General features: G+C 43.5%; 1 protein-coding gene across 3 annotated transcripts in view; it reads right to left on the reverse strand.

The window, feature by feature from the left end:
- NAV3 (neuron navigator 3) overlaps window positions 1–20,553 on the reverse strand; it is a 971,329-nt gene that overhangs the window by 893,668 nt on the left and 57,108 nt on the right. For 2 of the 3 annotated variants that reach the window (XM_029597136.1, XM_029597134.1), the window contains one exon: window positions 14,553–14,628. The gene's annotated coding sequence lies outside the window, so the exon portion shown is untranslated. Of the gene's footprint in view, window positions 1–14,552; window positions 14,629–16,407; window positions 16,595–20,553 lie in introns of those variants that run through there. The other variant, XM_029597135.1, reaches the window with a different exon arrangement.

The following is a 20,553-nucleotide window of genomic DNA, read 5'->3' on the forward strand; positions in this document are numbered from 1 at the left end:
CTCCACCAGGTATTCAAGCACACAGGCCAAACTCTTTGTAGAAATTCAGTAAGACTTCGCGGTACCATGTTCTGGAGGTGTCAGTGACAAACACCTAAAAGGACAACATTTTAGCGGTAAAAAACAAAAAGCAATTCATTCCCCTTTTAGGCTCTGTGGGGTCCATATGTCCCCTGCAACCTGCAGCTCTGACTAAAGCAGCCATTGCAGGTATCTGTTCCTGCCTCTTGAGGAAATGCTTTCTACCAGGACTGGTTTTACCGAACAGCTGGGATCTAAACAAATTAAAGATTACCTGGGTGATAAACTGGAACTCCATTTGGTTCAATCCAGTGTTTACAATTAATAAAAGATAATTACCAATTTGACTGCTTTGGTAGTCCAAAAGAATTTGGGGGTTAGGACAAGTGGTAGGGGGAACATGGATTTGGGGGGGGGGGGGGTTATTATTATTTACAAAACGAATTAAAATATAATTTACCTTCAAACTCAGTTTTAAAATGGATTCAATTACAACAATGTTCAAAAAAGAAACAATAATTGTACAGGAAGGTGCAGCAGAGCCAGATCATATTAAAAATCTATAAAATACTTTTTTCAGGGCACTCCACATCCACGTTTTGGCCCATTTTCTGAAGAAAATATGGCTGGGGGACATGAGGACTGAAAGGGGTGGGTGACTTTCCCCAAAATCCACACCTATTTGAGAACCGTGGACACATGCACATCCCAGAAAATAGATTCCCCTCACTTCCTGCTATAGGCATGTTAATGATTAGTTGAACCACTCATGTGTTTATGGGAAGAGATGCTGGAACGTGGTGGGCTTCCAGTTTCACAGGAACCATTTTGGACACCAATGGTCCCCAGCGTCATTCTCAGCAAGCTGGACCCAGTCTTAATTTTTCAGCACATTGTGCTACCTGGACCTCCTTGGCAGCTTTTCAGAGCAGGGCTGAACAAAGCAAGAAAATGCTAGACTTATCACTTAGAACAGGCACCCTTTTACCATAGGATTTATTATCAAAACATATACCCTGTTAAGAAGAAAATGTGGATTATTATTTCTGATGTATTAGGGTTGAAAGGGAAGTTGTCGTATCAGATAGTAATCTTAAAGTCTAATTTGTTTAAGAATTTGTCATCTAGCCACCTCCAGTTATTAGATTTTATTTATATCATCTATATATATATCTATAGATATATATATATATATATATCCACTGCAATACAGATGATCCTCAGTAATTGGAATGACAGTAGTGTACTAAACATTAGTCTGGTAGAATAGTGTCTGAATGTTTCACGAGAACGAAGCTGTGGGGGCAGGGAAGCATAATAGAACTACTAAATTTGTACACAGGCATGGCAGTCAGTTCATCTGTATATTGGAAATAGCAAAACTTAGGTGGTCATTCTCTAACGCTATCGCACGCGAAAAGGGACGTTTCGTGTGAGATAGCTAGCTCGGGGTGGAGTCGGCCCCGAGGCCGACGCTGCGGACACAATCGCTGGCGGCAAAAGGAAAGATTTCCTTATCGCCGCCAGTTTCATGCCGAATAACTACGCCTTTTACGGTGTAGTTATTCAGCGCGAAAGCTGGCAGCAGTCGCACCGCGGAGGTGCAATTGCTGCCGGCTATCGCAGGACTGCCCTCCCCCGCTTCGCCCCCCACCTCCGCCGGATTCTCTAAGGTCGCAGACCTTAGAGAATCCAGGCCTTAGTCCCTCTAGGCCTGATGGCATAAAATGTGAGCTAAAATTTAGCTCGCATTTTCCTTTACTCGCGCTGTAAATACTGCGTTAACTCCCAATGCGGTAAACTAATGGCATGTTAAAGCATTGGGAATTAACCTGAAATGCATAGTGTGCATAAAATGATTTATGCACGGAAAGCACGACGTATGCACAGATAACGTTCTGTACTCACAAACGTTGTCTTCCGCGCATAAAACAAGAGATGCATAAAAAAAATCTGTGCGGATTTTTTTAAAAAGCGTACACAACATTCTCTGAACATAAAACACGTGGACAGAAAACGTGATTTGCGCACAAACTGTATTTTACGTGCGTACGGGCTGAGTACAGGACCCCCCTCCCCCCAACCCCTGGCACCATGAACTTTGGCTCAGCCCCAAAGATTAACATTAAACCCAAGGAGGTTTACTCTAGCTCTGACCAGGGGTTACATTTCCAGCGATAAGGAACCATGGAGTTAGGCCTATGCACCTCTCTACGGCTGGGAGCAATGGCTAATGCCTTTAGCAACATGGGATTTAAAACGGGAGGCGTGCTAATAGGTGCACACCGTTTTATGCTGGTTTGTGCGTAAAACTCCCTGCTGCATGGAGAGGAAAGAAAGTCTGCACATTTTCAAGTAAAAGCTGTGGCACACAGCCTAGCGCAGCTTTAGTATATTAGGGCCTCTGGGTGCTAAATGTAGTTATCAGTCACATGAAAACACTTCTGTTTGTGGTTATGTTTTATTTTTCTTACCATAAAGAAAGAATTTGAACTGAAAAAAAAGAAAAAAAAAACACACTAGACCATAACTCTCTCTCTGCCTGTATATTTCTATAAAAAACCAGTCTCTACCTCTTTACCCCATCTACCCCACCTTAGAAAGCAATGAACCATTTCAGACTCCCAGCAGGATCCCAGTGAAAATTCCACCTCCCCTCTGCCTCTTCTTGAGCCATTCCAGTCAAGGATAAAAATAAAAAAAATATAGCTGGATAAACACATTGGCAGAGACCGAGCAGAGTTTGTGTACAGCAACGTGCAATCCTAACTTTCTGGGGGGAAGGCAGCCTGTTCTGAGCTTCTGTAAAAATGCAGCACGGAAGCCAGAATCCAAGAGAAAACTGCACTGCAGGAATCTTAAGGTGAAGTGCCGGCTGTACTGCACTCTGGCTATTAAAGTCATCTCTGTGACAGATGTACGAACACAGAGGCAGCATGCAACTGAAAGCAGCTGGGTAAGTAATTCATCCTCACGAAACTGGGCACAGCAACCTTCCAAGAGCTACAGAGCTTTGCCTGCACCCTGGAAAATTATCCATTTCTTAATAAAATTAGCAGAATGGGCTATAACTCAGGTTCCCCTCCCCCATACCCGTCATTTCCTCAGTTTGTATATTCCTAATTCTCTTGCTGTTATTCATATTAACCACAGAACACCTTCCAAACCCATGCTCCTGTGTCATGTGCTCCATCACCTGCCATAATGGGGGGGGGGGGGGGAACGAGGCGCACACTAGGTCAAGATAAACAGAATTTTAAAAAAGTGGCCTGGGGTTAGAGTGGAAGGCTAAAAACCAGAGAGCTCAGGGCTCAAATCCTGCTTCTCCCACTGATGCTCCTTGTGACCTTGGGAAACTCACGGCCCAGCTAGCAACCTAGATTTTTAAGCTCTCTGGGGCAGGGACCTACTTACCCTATACCTCAATTGTAACTCACCCTGGGCATGGGTTTGGCCAGGCGAGTAAATCCAAGATGCACAATATTCTTGTAACCATTCCTAACCTAAGTCAGCAAAAATGCAATCAGTGGCACTCTAACGGATAGTTCCCCAGTAGCTGCCTTAAACTTCATGCAGCACTTGCATGCGACTGCTGGGTCAGTCCACTTGAATGTGCAAAAATAAAAAGGTCCTACTTTTGGCAATTTTGGTAGTCCACATGTTCTAAGAATGTGCAAGAGCTGAAAGAACCGATGCAATTCTGCATCCTCAGGAACCCCATTAATCATAAGCACTGTTGCTCCCGCTACAAGAACAGTCTTCAAGACTGCAAGGTCCAGGGAAACCAAGAATCCCCTGAGTACCATCTACATCCTCTCAGCCAGTGTCAGCATCTGTTTCCAGATACTGTATATACTGCTACTACTACTTAACATTTCTATAGCCTACATGGCGTACCCAGCACTGTACAAACACACAAAAAGGCAGTCCCTGCTCAACAGAACTTACAATCTAATAAAACAAACAAACAAAGGTCAAGAGACTTGGGGTATTTCATAAAGCAAGACAATGGTTAAAAATAAAAGAAAGTTAGTTAACAAGACTATAACACAAGATAGTATATCCTGCAAGTCTGGTTTGACAGGGCAGAATAAAAGGGGGATAGATAGATACAAGAAACCAGGCTCAATTAGATAAGGATCTTCTATTAACTCAGCTAGGAGAGTTGCTCCTTCAGCCCAGTGGTAGAACCTGAGAGATTTTAGTACTGGTAGGTTCAAAGCTATTTACAAAAATATTCTGTAGCACTGGGAAAAAAAAAAAAAAAGAAAGCTTTCACATGCAGGGATCTGCAGGGCCTGCAACAGGACAGAGTTTCTTCACCCTCTTGACTTCAGACAATAGGTGGGAGGGAGATGGACTCCCTTCCCTTCCCCCTCATGGTGGCGTGCAACCCCCCATCAGTTCTAATCTCCTTCTCAGTCCCTTACCCATTCGTGTTGGAAGATCCATGTGCAGAACAGAGAACTGCATTCTCTCAGACAGACAGACAGACAGACACAACTCATGGTTACCATCTGCCGTCTTTCCCAAGTGCTCCTAAATGGTGGCTTCGTTGCTTCTTTTGCTAAGGGACACACATCAGGGAACTTAAACCCTTTGGTAAAACAGCACCAACATTAGGCAACACTGAAATGAAGGACTGCTCAGGCATAATGCAAACAAATGTACTTACATTTTCTAAATAAAATAAAAGAAATAAATATGAAACCCACAAACCATTTCCATGAAATTAAGGATGGCTGTCAGCCCAACCCTTATGCTTCACACTCAGATTCCCCAGACGCTATGGACATAGTCTTCCAAAGCATTTTGCCATAGGTACAGGAGAGAGGAAGTTCCCCCTCCCCCCCTCAAAAAAAAAAAAAAAAGGGAATATTATACACATATACATGTCCACTTTAGAACTCAATGTACACAACAGTTATGCTCAGAATATTTATACCCAATCTCATCAAAAAAATGGAACTGCGTATTAAACTGATAAAAGATTTTGTTCTGTTAGTCTTGTACATTTCTCCTAGCAATGAATATAAATCAGTAGTGACACACAACTAGGTCAGCCACCTTGTTCCTGTTATTTACAGAGTTAGCACACTAGTTGGCTGACTGATAAGGAAGGCAGTACAGTAATTGGCAGCACATCGTCTGTGGATCTCAAGGCGCCACCGGAGTAACGGAAGCACTCAATCGAGCGGCACGCCACTAGAAGCAAGGCAACATTAGAGGATAAGAATGCTTGGATTCGGTTACAGAGAATACTGCACCCTTACTACCGTCAGGGGCTGCCGTTTAGGCCTACATAGCAAAACTCCAAAAAAGATGGAAGGGAAGAGGATTACTAAACAACTTCTTGAACATAAAAACTCTGAATATAAAAGCTTAAGGGCACATGATTCAGTTCTATTCTAGTACAAATGTTTGCCCTGGTTTTGCAATTTGCTAGGCTATTTTTCTCACTGAAAACAGAGATGATCTTTTCATTGATAAAGCTGGGACAATGTTTCCCCGGAGCCAATCTGCGATACATTGCCCCTCAGGATCAGGCCCAGGGCGACCGGGTGTGCATACCGTGCATTTCCACAAGACGGCACATCTGGGGAGGCGGCGGGCCGAAAGCAGCAGGAGAGGCCACAGGGCTGCCGGCAAAGCCTAACCCTCCAGCAGATGAAAGAGGCTGCAAGCCCCTGGTGGTCAACCTGCTGGCGGCCAAAGAAGGAGAGGCCAGTCTTCCATTTGCATGTGTGCGTGCCCACGTACAGCTTCCGCTCCCCACCACAGAAGCAGGAAGATCGTGGGCCGTAGTGGAGCTCATCCCACCACGGCCCAACAACAACAGGAGACCATGTGTGTGAGTGAGAGCATCTATGTATGTTTCAGTGCCTGTGAGAGCCTCCGTGTCACAAAGACTCTCACAGGCACACAAGAGGAAGCCAGTACATATTAGAGAGAGGGAGTGTGAGAATGATTGTGTTGTTGTGCATGTGTTTGAGAAAGATGATAAAATTTGTGCGGCCCTAACTCCCTCAAGCCACGATGATCTCAGGATGACTAGAAATCAGAAGATCCCAGGTATGGAGAGCAGGAGATTTTTTAATCCTTATTAGTTTTAAATTATTGGGTGTAATTTGATGATTCTGTTCTTTCCAAATATTTAATTTTTTTTTTGGGGGGGGGGGGGGGGGAATAGGATTTTTTTTATTCATCAGATGTTTTGAAATGTTTTATTGGTGTTTGGGAAATTTTCAATATTCTATTCATTAACTGTTTGAAATATTTTTTATGAATATGATTTTACTATTATGATTGTTTTATATTTGTTGATTTTATTATTTAATGATTTTATGAAGAACGGTAATGTATCTGTTTTTCCTTTGTTGCTCTGGCTTGTTGTGAGTTCCAGTTCAGTTCTTCTCAGCACTTTTCTGTTTATACTTCCTGATCTCTTTATTCTGTATTTGATCAGGGTCTGTTTGTGTTCTGCGTATGTGACCTAGGTGAGGTATTTTGCTGGCATGTAATTTCTGTGAAGAGATCTAGAGCATCCTGGTTTCCTAATAAGAGCTTTCAATGGTGTTCTAGGGCCTGGTGTAACATGTGCAGTGCTGCCTTTTCATAGATAAGGTTGTTAGGGTTGTTTTGGTATGGGAGGTTTACTATACTGTAATGGTAATTCCATTTATTCAAGGCTTTCTGAGGGCCAAGCTCACACCTAGCATGCATTACAAAAAGTCTAATTTCATAGGAGTTCCAAGTGTCTCTTTTTTATTTTTGCAGAGTTTTCTGGTTGGCACCACAGCAGTGTGGGTAAATATAATATGCAAGTTGTAAGTGTTATTATTGCCTCAGAAGACTGTACTTTTAAATGTTATGTAAAATTTGTTAGAAATGCATAATTTAATTGTAAGAGTGTGTGTGTGTGTGTGTGTGTGTGGGGGGGGGGGCGGGTGTGCAAGGATGAAAGGTTTGCCTAGGGTACCTAATACTCTTCCCTATCCATGGGTTAGGAGGGGGGTGTCAGTTTTTTAAATATAGACTGCAGGACGGAGCTGGACTTTGTTGATAGGCCTGGGACAGGCACTGAATGAATCCGGGGGAGGGGGGCAGCACAGTACTTTTTTTGCACAAGGCAGCAAATAAAGGTAGCACCGGCCCTGCTTAAGATCCAGTTAACTAAGAGATGCTCCTAAATGCTAAGCATCTACACCGGTTTAAAAAGCAGCTGTAGGACCACCCTCTATGTACCGTGAAATACTTCAGGATGCACACACAGCGAGTGGGAATAATCACCCTGTGTTTTGTTCTATGGCTAAGGCATTAAAGTTCGAAATCTTTACGCTGCTCTCCTGTCATTTCCCTCCTTCCCCAGCCACAGATATTACCTTGCAGTGTCTGCATGATGTCATGTATGACATCATAGGCAATAACTGAAGTAACAGGATCTAAGACATATGTGACAACTTGTGGCTCTCTTGGGAACATGACTGCTTAAGAATTGCAAAAGCATTGATTTAACACTATAAATTGTAATTGATAGGTTAAGGTGACTGAGGATTGCTATAAGTCATGTGTATGGCTAAAAGATTGAACAATACGTAACTTTAAAGTAGGAGGGGAATTTTTTTTTGTACAAGTACACATGAAATGTGTAATACTGGCAGGACCAGACATCAAGTCCTCCATTCTTCCACAGCAGAGGCAAGAGAAACTCCTGCTTCTCTGCAAGACCACCACCAAGGTTTCTCAACCCTGGACTGAAAGAACCACATTTCGTCCCTCTCCATCTTCCTCTTTGTATTCTAGCTGACATCTAGTCTGACAAGTGACAGGGAGGTTAAGAGCAATATGATTAGAGGCATGTTTGGCAAGTTTGAGAGGAGGAGCAAGCGGGCTATGAACCAGATTCCTTATGTATAAAATCTGCAACAAATTATTCCTACCAAACAATTACCGTGTAAAATCAAAACATATAAAAACCAAATAAAAACAGATAAGGTATAGCAAGGTAAATGGATAGAGTATAGTAAGGAAGTTTGAGGCGCGCGCTTCCGGTCCTCTTCTGCTGCAAGGGATGCGGGGCCTCTGGAAGGTGGGGCTGTGGAGTTTGAAGCCTGGATTGCTCGCTGTGACCTCTGGAATCCTCTCCCAGGGGCTGCTGGGTAGAATATGCAGATGAGCCTTCCTGTCCTCTTCTGCTGCAAGGGATGCGGGGCCTCTGGAAGGTGGGGCTGTGGAGTTTGAAGCCTGGATTGCTCGCTGTGACCTCTGGAATCCTCTCCCAGGGGCTGCTGGGTAGAATATGCAGATGAGCCTTCCTGTCCTCTTCTGCTGCAAGGGATGCGGGGCCTCTGGAAGGTGGGGCTGTGGAGTTTGAAGCCTGGATTGCTCGCTGTGACCTCTAGCATCCTCTCCCAGGGGCTGCTGGGTAGAATATGCAGATGAGCCTTCCGGTCCTTTTCTGCTGCAAGAGGACCGGAAGGCTCATCTGCATATTCAAACCAACATGGCCCCATCATTTTAAAATTTAATTATTGCAAGTGTAATGAAGGTAGTCACCATAGATCTCCTTCTGTTGAAGCAAAGTGAGTCTGTTCACTTTCAGAGGTGAAGCTCTTATTGAAGGAGGAAGATCAGACCAACTCAGTGGGAGACTTTAGCTGACTCACAATTTCAGCCTGCCCGAAACCTGACCAATTCCAGAAACAGAACTACTTCGCATGACTACCTTGGCAGATGGTATAGAATGAGAATGGATAAAAAATGTAATTAAAAAAAAAAAAGGGTACAGTGTAGCAAAAGTGATGCTTTGCCCACAGATACATTACCTACAAACTGTCATGCATCCTGAATAAAATGTGAGTCCCAGAAAGAAAGAAAGAAAAAAAAAAAGATGTTCTACTATACTGAACTCTCATAGGCTCAATCCTTAACTCTTGGATGGAGGAGTCATAGGGATGTTTAGAGCTGGATGGGAAGGAGATTGTTTAACAGACAAGCCAATCAACCACCAACTGAATGAACTTGCTAACCAGGTCAGTGTGGCCAGGTGCTGTCTAATAAGAAAATAGTGACTTAGGATGCTGGATATTAAGGCAGCAACCTCAATTGTGGAGGGCAGCAGTCTAGATTATTACCAAGTTTGACAATAAAGACAGTTGTATGACATTTGGGAACTTATATGATCATCTATCCAAGAAGTTAGAGAACCAATAAGAATGCAAACAACTGACTTGTTTAAGGAGTACAGAATTAAACGCTAAATAAAAAAATACAGATAAACTTTTATTGGATTAAACACTTTTCTTGATTATCTTTCAAGAGCTAATAACCTCTTCTTGAGGTAAAGTATCTATGGCTGACAGTTGGGATACATCCTTAGCAATGTAAACAGGAATTACTGAGCAGACTGTAGGGCCAATTGGTCTTTTTCTGCCATTATCCACTACGTTTCTAAGGGGCTAGAGAAAGCCAAATTGATCAGAGGTAACTGAGCCCAAGGCGAAACTGGTGAATAAAAATATGCAATCATCCAATGCCTTCGTAACATCAAATACAAGTCAATTATGTGGATGGCACCAGTACGTTAACAAAATGAGGATGTCTTCTGAGAGCAAACCATGGTGTCATATCAGGCCAGAATGATCATTTATCAATCAATCAAGCTTCAGCGCTCTCTCTCAGGTCTTATTTTTTCAATCACATACTTTGCCTACCTAGAATTTGCAATTTACACTGCCTCAGTCAAGCATCCCTCTCCCTCCAAAGGGCTGGTGACAGGAACTTGCTGGTTGTGGAATTAATTTAAACAAATATCGATACCTTCAGCTCTCAAGCTAATCTTTCAACCTTCACTACAATAACTAGACAGTGATCTTGGCTTGAATGCACCAGAACAGCTGTCAATAAACCCTGAACTCTCCAAGTCTGAAAACTGCAGTTATCCAAGGACTGACATGAGCACTCTAACTGGGAGTGCCTTAGACATAAAAACGCAGAATATAACAGCAGGTAAGGACCATCTATGCCTGCCCAACTATGCCAGAGTTGCCAGAGACGGTTCTATTGCCAAAGTGACCTTTGATCTCAGGCCTTCTTAAATTCCGTCACAGTTTCTGTCTCCACCTCCGTCAGGAAGGACATTCCACTGCCCTTTCCATGAAGAAATATTTCCCAATACTGCTCCATGTTTGCTTCCTGTGCATTGCTGATATCCTTCAGGCATTTGAATGTGTCTATCATACACCCCTCCCCTTTTTTTTCTCTTCTTTCCTCTCTTCCAGGGCTGTGTTTCCCATCCCTCTCCTGAAGGCTCACCTAGCCAGTCAGGGTTTCAGGCTATCTGTAATGAATATGCATGAGACAGATTTGCATGCACTGGAGACCCAGGGAATGCAAATCTCTCTCATGCATATTCATTGGGGTAATCCTTAAAACCTGTCTGGTTGGGTGTGCCTCCAGGAGAGGGTTTGGAAACCTTGCTCTAATAAAAAACCTAATGACCTAAATATGTGTCTATTTGATAGACTTTGGGTGTAGAGCCTGCTAATTTTTCTCTGGACTGCCTACACATTGTTTATATCCATTTGGAGGTATAGACCAGGGGCTCTCAACACAGTTCTCAATACCTAGCCACTCAGATTTTCAATATCCACAATAAAGAGGCATGATATAGATTTGCATGTTCTGTCTCCACTGGATGAAAACTCTCTCATGCATATTCATTGTGGATATTGTAAAAACCCAGCTGATTAGGTGTGTCCAGAGGACTGGGATGATAACCACTGGTACAGACTACAGAACAGGATACAATATTCTAGATGAGGTCTCACCAACGGCTTGTACAGAGGAGTCATCACCTCCCCTTGCTTTACTGGCATTCTCTACTATTCAAATACTGGCTTTTCTGCACTGTCACACAATACCAGCACTGTAACAGAATAGATCTGGTCATTTATGTAAATGATCATTTTTTTACAATTCAAAGTCTTATCATTTTCTCCCGGCAAGCTGTGAATTTCTAACAAAACTCTTGTGTTCCAAGCTTGTTTTGCCTTCATTCTCAGTTCAGTGGTGCCAATCAAAAACAGCACCAGCTAGCTGCAAACATGAGATTTCCCAGGCAAAGGTGCCCAGCTGAACCACTTGTGTTCTTTGCATGTTGTAATTGGATCAACATAAGAATTATACAAAGATGATATTCATCCTCTCCCTCTCTCACATCCCTGTCAGTCAGTCTCACCTTCTCTCGCTCACACACACACACACACACACAGTCTCTCTGACAAAACACACCACTCGTGTCACTTTCTCATGAAAAAGAAAAAAAAAAAATCTCCCTCCCCTCCTTTAAATCAGCAATCGTTCTATATGTGAACTTTTATATTTTGGTCATCCTGTCTATAGGCTGCACTCCTCCAATCTGTCACCTGTTATAGGGCAAGATGTATTAAGCATTTATAGGAAAAACACTTTAGTACATTGGCAACCGTAAGACAAAACTGAGCAGCCAGCCACCATTTGACCATCAATGCAATAGGGAAGCCATTGACAAGCTCAGCTTATTACTTATGAGATGGAGATCTTAGTTCTCCTTAACTTAAAATTATTTTTAATTGCTTAACAGAAACATGGAGTGCTCTTAACTAGTCTTATTTTGCAATTCTAGCTTAGGCAGCTTCAATCTGCAAAATCATAAAGGCCCTCAAAGCAGCACCTTGAGCTGATGAGACACATGCCCATCACCCACCCAGTCACTAAAAAGACATGTCTATCACATTCCAAATGACTAACAAGTCATTCACTTAATGATACTGTATAGAAACACACAGCTCATCTCCTTGGTTTTGTGCACACAAAGGAATCATGAGGTCCATATTCAGAGGGCTTTATCTTGCAAACAGGCCAATACAGTACAGTGTGCTCTGACGGAGCACACTGTTAACCCACGTTTGGACGCGCTGTTGCGCCCCTGGCCGGGGAAAACCCTCGGCCAGGACCCCCTACCTCTCTCGACGCAGCACGTTTCTTCTTCGGCACGGCGAACGAGCCTTGCCCGGCAACGCGAGTTCTCCGGCGTCAAGATGGCCGCCTCGGGGAGATCGCTGGAAACCCCGCCTCTTAAAGGGGCCGGGACGCGAGGGGTGGGTCGGCCCCGGAAGATGAGGTCATCACCCAGGGAGATTTAAACCTCTCCCTGGGACTCTGCAGTGCCTTTGCAACAAGGTTCCAGAGTGGTTGCTTTTGTACTTCTCTGTGCTGCCTGTATCGACCCTGTTTGGACCCGGACCTGCCTTGCCTGCCGCCTGCCTAGACCACTGTTTGAACCTGGACCTGCCTTGCCTGCCTCGACCACTGTTTGAACCTGGACCTGCCTTGCCTGCCTCGACCACTGTTTGGACCCGGACCTGCCTTGCCTGCCGCCTGCCTTGACCACTATTTGGACCTGGACCTGCCTTGCCTGCCGCCTGCCTTGACCACTGTCTGGACCTGGACCTGCTCTTGCCTGCCGCCTGCCTTGACCATTGCTTGGACCTGGACCCGCTCTTGCCTGCCGCCTGCCTCAACCTCTGGTTGGATTTGGACTTGAGTTGCTTAACCTTCGATACTTCCCCTTCTGGAGAAGAATCCACCGAGCGGCTGCCTTGGTGAGTACCCTCTGGACTAAGGGTCCACATTCTGATTTATTTACATTGCAAAGCAGAACACGCGCTAGCTTTACCCTTTATTCAGTAAGGGGTAATAGTGCATCGAAAACGTGCATCCAACCCCCCAGAAACCAATAGCGCCCGCAACATGCAAATGCATGTTGATGGCCCTATTAGTTATTCCCACGCGATTCACTAAGTAAAATGTGCAGCCAAGCCGCACATTTTACTTTCAGAAATTAGTGCCTACTCAAGGTAGGCGTTAATTTCTGCAGGCACAGAGAAAGTGCACAGAAAAGCAGAAAAACTGCTTTTCTGTGCACCCTCCGACTTAATATCATGGCGATATTAAGTCGGAGGTCCCAAAAGTTAAAAATAATCAAAAAAAATTTTTTTAATTGGCCCGCGGTTCGAAAACCGGACACTCAATTTTGCCGGCATCCAGTTTCCGAACCCGTGGCTGTCAGCGGGTTTGAGAACAGATGCCGGCAAAATTGAGCATCTGCTGTCAAACTCGCTGACAGCCCCTGCTCCTCTTTTTACCGCGGGCCCTAATTTAAATATTTTGTTTTAGTGAATCACGTGCACAGGAGAGTGGCCTGTGCGCGCGCCGGGAGAGCGGGCGCTCGCCCGTGAACTTTACTGTATCGGCCTGAAAGTTTGGAATTAGCAGGAAAGACTTATATTTATCATTTTGCTATAAATTTCACAAGAATGTGATTCGGAGTAAAGCAAGGTATACAAAGATGAGATTTGTACAATGTACTCTCACCCTAGTTTGATGCACTCTCTACCTAGCTACTATCAAGCTAAGTCAAGAGTACACTGTACAAATCTCATCTTTGTGTACCTTTCCTCACTCCAAATCACATCAAATCTTCACTGATGTGTACTGTGCTGTTCATACCTGATTGTCCATGTTAAACTGTTTCCCAAAACCTAGGCCACAACCCAAACCTCACCCAGAGTTACTGGTTGCCCCTCCTACAGTGATATAAAAAATTGACTAATGTGTGCCTCCCCAGAGGCTCGCTCTCTCTGAAACAGGATTTGCGATTTTTAGCGCAAATCCCGTATCATAACGCCAGGAAAAAAGGTGTAGTTATTTCAGACGTTAAAACCCGCAATAACATGCGTTACGCTATTGCATGCAACGCTAATTTTAATTTGCTCTGCCGTAACTCCACCCAAACTCCTCCCATTTGAGAAGTTTTAAAATTTGCATACGCATCTCACGACGCGTTATTTATCGCAGGCATTATGGCGTTACTGTGGGCGTTAGGACCCCAATACCCGCAATTAAGCCCTAACGTGATTTAATAAATGATCCTGTAAGTTAGCCGGATAACCAATTTCCAATGTTATCCAGCTAGCACAACTGAATAACTTCAAAACGTTAGCTGAAAAAAAATATATCTGGTTAACTTTGAAATGGTGGATATAACTGGTGACACACCTGTGCCACTGAATATCCCGACCAGGTTAGCTGGATAAGTTTATTCGACTAACTCCCATCAGCTGCCCAGCGACTCGACACTGACCCCCACGAAACTGGCAAAGTTATGCAGAAGAGCAGATATAGTTTCTGTTACTTTAACTTATATTCCAATACTAATGTTCAGTGCGGAAAAAAAAAACATTTTCACAATACAATCCAAAAGTGAAAGAGCCGCTACACCCTTATATGAATGTGACACTATCAAGTCTAAAACAGAACATAGCACTGGTAAAATGGTAAATATAAATGGTTGCCATATATAAACCGTTAGTGTGATTTCTTCAAAGTATCTTATTGCTCATAGACAAAACTAGCAGAAATTTGCAAATCAACAGGGAATTTTCCCATATTTTAGCATTTGTCACTGAGAATTTCACAGTTTCGGGTACCTTCTCATTGTGCAGTTCTAGTGGCTGTACGGGTCATGGAGAAAGCTGGAGTCACCAAGCAGGATTCGAGACCTTTCTGAAACACCAAAAGAAAAGAAAAATGCTATAGTACAGATACTGCAGACCTCACAAGACCCCTTCCCCACCACCACGGAGGTGGTTCGCTGAGGCTCGAGTGTGAGGGAAGATAGTTGCCATCACTGTGGCGGTCCCTGTCAGTCAATGAGTGGTGTCGAAAATGTGTTCTGAAGGGAGGGGCTCCCAGACAAGTCATGCGGAGGGAAAATCAACAGAAACCAATGAGGGATTAAAAAAAGGGCGAGGGAGAAGACAAAGATATTAAGAATATTCTGGAACTGGGGAAAAAAAAAAAAAAAAAAGATTCCTACTGCATCCTCAGGGTCTGCTACAGTAAAGTTTAGAAGAAATGGAAAAATAGTACATGTGGAAGAACAGCACGAATCAAAATAGCAAATAAACCATGCTTCCAGTTTCTTGCTGTTCTATATCCTTTTCAATCAGCTTACTGCACATCCAGGGGCCGATGCAATAAAGTGCGCTCAGCCTAGCACATGGGTTTACTCCCAGTTGGATGCACGTTTTGGATGAACTAGACTAGCATACCCAAACAAATGCGTACCCAATAGCGTCTGTTGGATGTAAATTACACGTAGATAAGGACATTAGATATTACCCCCAATGCAGTAAAGCGCTGAGCATCCAACACACACCTTTTAATGCCGCAAATTTAACTCCAGCCTCGGAGGTGGAGTAAAGTCAACTTGCAGTTGAGGGTTCAAGAAGAACATTAAAAAAATTGGTTCTCTGTGTGTAGTGTGTCCTCTCTCTTAGTATCATTGTGACACTTTAATTTACTGCTTTTGGTGGAGAAAAATAACTGTAGTTTCACTATATTAAAAAAAAAACACACACACTTTTCTTATGGCCACACAATTTATATGTCCATAGCAAAGGACACCAAATAATTTGCAGAGAATGCTGAAGTGAATTGTAACAAAAGAATCGGGATGAAAACAGATGCTTGTATTAAACACCCATTGCAATAAACTATTGAATTCAAGGGGCACACAATTTTCCTTTAAAGCACCCTTTTAAAACGCTGCCCATTTAAATTACTGCATCAGGCGCCCAGGGGATGTGGCTGTGCGCACGTTAAGAGAATGGGCGCTCAATACCAGCGCCTGTTTTACTGCATCGGCCCCACATTTTTTCCAGACACAGTACATAAAAAGCCCCAGAATATTACATGTTAGCACTGAAAACTTAGCAGCAACATAAGGTGACCTTCGGGGCTAGCCACCCGAGCGCTTGCTTCCGGCCGCTGGGTAGAAGAACCGATGCAGCCGAACCTGGGCAGAGAAGAGCTGCCACAAGACTAGGCCCAGGTCAAGGAGAGCGGCCACTGCTGTGGCCAGACAGAGCCAATATCCCGGCTAGAGGGAACCCAGGGGGTTTGGATGGTCATGGAGCAGATGAAAGCGAGGGAGAGAAAAGAAGCACAAAACAACTGAGCAAAATAAAAGTACAAAAATTAATTCTCGACTGGCACCCAAGTTTACTAAATATTTTTCCAACTCTGCTAAGGATGCAAATTAGAGACTCCCACTGCCAAGCCAACCTGCAGGTGATTTCAGCCACAGCAAGTCCATCAGCTCTAGGGCGCACGAGGGGCTCATCTTCTTCAGGGGGCCCGAAAACGTATACAATATTTTTGCATAAACATTGGCTCTAACTAATAATTAAAAATGAAAATGAAAAACAAACAAGACACCACAACCAGCAAACGTGTCCTGGAGCACATTCTAAGCCAACGAAACATGATAAACTGCAGCACCTGGGATAATCGCTGACGTCTCTTTGTTTGCGACTGGTGGTGGCCAAATGCTCCATATTTTTTTTTTTTTTTTTTTTTTTAACTCCTCCGGTCCCTGTTGATCACCAAAAACCAGCGGGATTAGCCCTCCCGGCCACTGCTCGCCGAGCTTCCCGCTGTACCTGCGCCTCGCGCTAGGAGACGGGCCTTGCCGGTTGCCATGGAGATCGGGCGGCAGGGCCCTGATTTATGGCCTCGTGCCGCATGGTTGGGACGGTTCTTCAGCGACCGTCTGCGGCGTTTCCAGCTTCGAGAGCATCACCGTGATGGATGCTCCGCTGCCCCTACCCCACCCCACCCCCAATCTGAGAGAGAACGGGAGCTGCACGGCTGAGAGCAGCGCTTTAAATGCAGAGCCGGGGAGCCGGCGCCCCCCGAGAATTTGCAAGCCATTGAAACGGAGTGCTCTGACCCCGGAGCCCCATGATTCTTTGCCTTTTCTGAATGTAATTTTCCGTGGGACAGGCTAATGAATATTTAAGCAGGTTGAAGTCTATAGTGCGGTAATAAATTCCGAGCGTAGATATTTGAGTAATGTGTTGATTACAAGAAAACAAGGATGTATCTTGGCAATTACGGGATCAGTCAGAGTCATTCATTCCTGCACATTCACCGCATTTTCAGTGGTACAATATGCATGCTGTAATTAAAAAAAAAAAACCTTACATTTATTTTAACTGATTGGTAGAGCTAAGCTTTTCACCTATTTACCTACCACTGCCTAATGATTTTATCATCATGCTGAAAAAAACAATTTTATGACTTAGCATCCTCTAAAATAGTAGGTTTCAAAATTATATGACAATCACAACAGGATATTCCTTCGGACTCTCCCCTGAGCTACCACAGGTACCGTACTACAGTAAAAATATTTGCTAACAGTTTGTACAACATTCAGTTTTATTTGGGGTTTCTGGCCCTAAATGTCTGTGAAATCATAAAAAACAAAAAAACCAGCCCATTTCAGAGTTTCCCACATACTGCACAAAAGCCCTATAGCTAATTTGTGTCTAAGTTAAGGCTTTTCTCCTAAACTATGGCAATACACCTTAATGAAGCAGGACCTTAGTGTGTTGGCAGATCCCTTTAGATGCCACATTACTGAATCTGCTATATAAACTCTCCTGTTTGGTTGCGGGGGTAGGGGATGGGCACACACAGCAGAAGTGATAAAAGACCCTTGGCACCAGTAATTTGGCAGATTAGCTAAGCAATTTTTAGTTCTATGATGCTCTTTTCGATATGCAAGGAAGAGAGTGTTGTAAGATACCCTAAGATAAAGGAACACGCCATAGGCTAGACCAGTGGATCTCAACCTAGTCCTCATGTCAGTCAGTTTGTCTGTCAGGATTTCCACTGTGAATACATGAGAGATGAGATATTTGCATCCAAATACGTTGCATTCATGACTGGTTGGATCGCATGGGCCCCATGGACTGGGCTAAGGCCCACAGTGTAGAATTTTATTTATTGTGTTGGCTACCTGTTGATGTTAGGATATCAAACTGAGACCAGTTCTTTAAGAATGTCAAAAGATGTATGAGGGTAAGCTTTCAAAAGCCAGTTACACAGGTGAAAGGGCTTTTCAAAAAATTGCTGACCCTATATGCAGGTATAAGCAGGTACCCAGGGTTGGGCATTCCCAGGGTAGGGTTAGGTCACAGGAGGACATACTGCACATACTTTTTTTCCACAAATACAAAACTATCTTAAAAATAAAACAGTTGCAAATCTCTACAGGTACTTTTAATAGGCTAAATTTAACAGAATTCTCACCAGAATACTTAGGGCCTGATTCATCAAGGCATTTTCTCATAGACATTGAATGAGAGAAATGCCTTAGTGAATCTTGCCCTTAGTCAGTTATCAGCTGAAAAATTGGGCCAAAACAATAAGTGGTTAAAATTAACCAGTCTGTCACTGTGACCTTTTTGCAAATCCACTCCATAGTACTACTAGCAATCGTCTTTCCTCTATTCCTCAAGAAAACAACAAAGCAAAAACACTAACCTAGTAATTATCAAGCACGAAAATGTAATTTACAATCCTGTGGATGCAACTCCAGCTAGCAAGGAGGCATCAGCTGCAACTCAACACAGGTTTATCTGACTGTGCCTAGTTCTAGTGAAAAAGAACCCACAGATCAAGATCTCTCAGACGCAGTTCATGGCAGTCAGTACTAAATGCTGGGTGCATTGGGGTCGACAGGGCAATCCTATGCAGCAACACTTGCTAGACTCAAAAGTCAGTATATTACAACCAGCTAGTGATCTGCCCAAAGCACAAAAAAAAAGGTCTCCTCTCCTGCCTGGGTGCTAGGAGTTTTTGGCATCATGATTTTTCTTTTATTTTGCTACTGTTGTGGCATCTCCACACTGGTGTCCGTGGAGTGAGTACGGATGTTTTTTTGGGAGGTTGGGGGAGAATAAGTTTACAACTGTGCATAGTGGGATAAAGTCAGCACTTAGCTTTTCAAGCACAGACTTTATCCCAAAATTTCAAAGCAAAAAAACAAACAAACAACAACAACAAAAGTATCCACATACGTCTATTTGGAAAATTCGCAAGTGCCAGAGTTCATGCACAAACTCATCCCTGCTCTATCAAGAACCGAATTTGTACAGCTGAAGTTCGGGTATACTTTTTTTTTTTTTTTAATTTTAAAAAGAGTAGGCGTGCAAGTCCCAACTCTGTATCTCTCTCACCCCACCCCCAGAACACCTCTACTCAGTGTATGTATGTAGCAATACTTATGAAACCGAGTTAATGTGCGGACGTTTACACAGCAAGCCCCATTTTTCAAATTGCCACTTAACACAAATAAAACAGGGTTTAATGCACATAAATCATTTTGGGAAAAAAATCAAGCCCACAATGCATTGTATTGTTATGCTTAACAAGTGTTTTTTTGGGGGGAGGAGTGTCTTGATCAATACAGGGTGGGTCAGTCCGTCTTGGTGCTTATTAATTGGTTTGTATATTTTAAATCACTTTGGGTGCCCTATTTAAAAGCATTTTCAGGTAGCTCTGCAGCAGCAATCAGTGATCTGCTACGTAAGGGATTCCTAGACCATGCACCGTGACAGCTCTCTGCTCACAGGGGGCAGCCATTCTCTAATCGTTAAAGGCAACACAAGGGGGGAAAAAAAGTCTTTATATACATGTATATCATCATAAAGTCATATTGGTCGCTAAGGATTCAAATGGACTCGCATGTTTGTTCTCAAAGTTGTTGTGGCAGATAACATGCCATCATGAAAAATGGCACAGGATTTGAGGTGATGTATTTATGTTGTTATCTCAGCGCGATGTCTTTCACGCTTCCTGGTACAGATTGCTATCCAGCAGATTTCTTATCACAGCAGCCGTATATTATGGGTATCTGCGCGGCTGTTACTTTGGCATCAAGTTATTGATGGCCTGATAACTTGTTAATCTTGCAGGAAATACTCATTTACCCTTTACTATTTCATCTCCGATTCGCCCTGTAGGTTTCCTCCTAGGGCGCAAGGAGGTTTTTCTTTGTATTTAGTACCTATACTCGAAACGTTTTTGGTGAATGCATGGAGATGGGAGTGGAAAACCCAGTAACAGAATTCAAAAAGCCAGAGATCAAGTGAGCGTTTATGGTATTGCATCAGGAATTAAATTGGGCAGACTGGATGGGCCTTACGGTCCTCATCTACCATCGTGATCTGTGTTTACCATCTGGCCCTGAAATTTCGGGCAATCTGAGATCATGTTGCAGCCTCAATATTCAGAGAAGGCTTTCCCCTATGGGGAGAAGATCAGCCACACGGGACGATTGCAAACCCTTACTATTCATTGGGATAAGCAGGGAAGCAGCATGCAGTGCACTTAGGTCCTGACTATTTGTGCACAATGAACACTAATAGCCATAGCAATATAAAAAAACAGGGCTGTCATCCAGAACAAAATTCTGTCCTTTAGGGTCGCAACCCAATTGGGGATTTCAGGATTTCCACAATCAATATGCATGACATCTATTTGCCCAGGCTGCCTCCACTGTATGCCATAATCCCTCATGCATTAGGGGTGGGAAGATGTGAAAATGTTTCAATTTTTGTTAGAACATAAGAATTGCCT

Source organism: Rhinatrema bivittatum, chromosome 4 (genome assembly GCF_901001135.1).
Source record: "Rhinatrema bivittatum chromosome 4, aRhiBiv1.1, whole genome shotgun sequence".
Classification (NCBI taxonomy): domain Eukaryota; kingdom Metazoa; phylum Chordata; class Amphibia; order Gymnophiona; family Rhinatrematidae; genus Rhinatrema; species Rhinatrema bivittatum.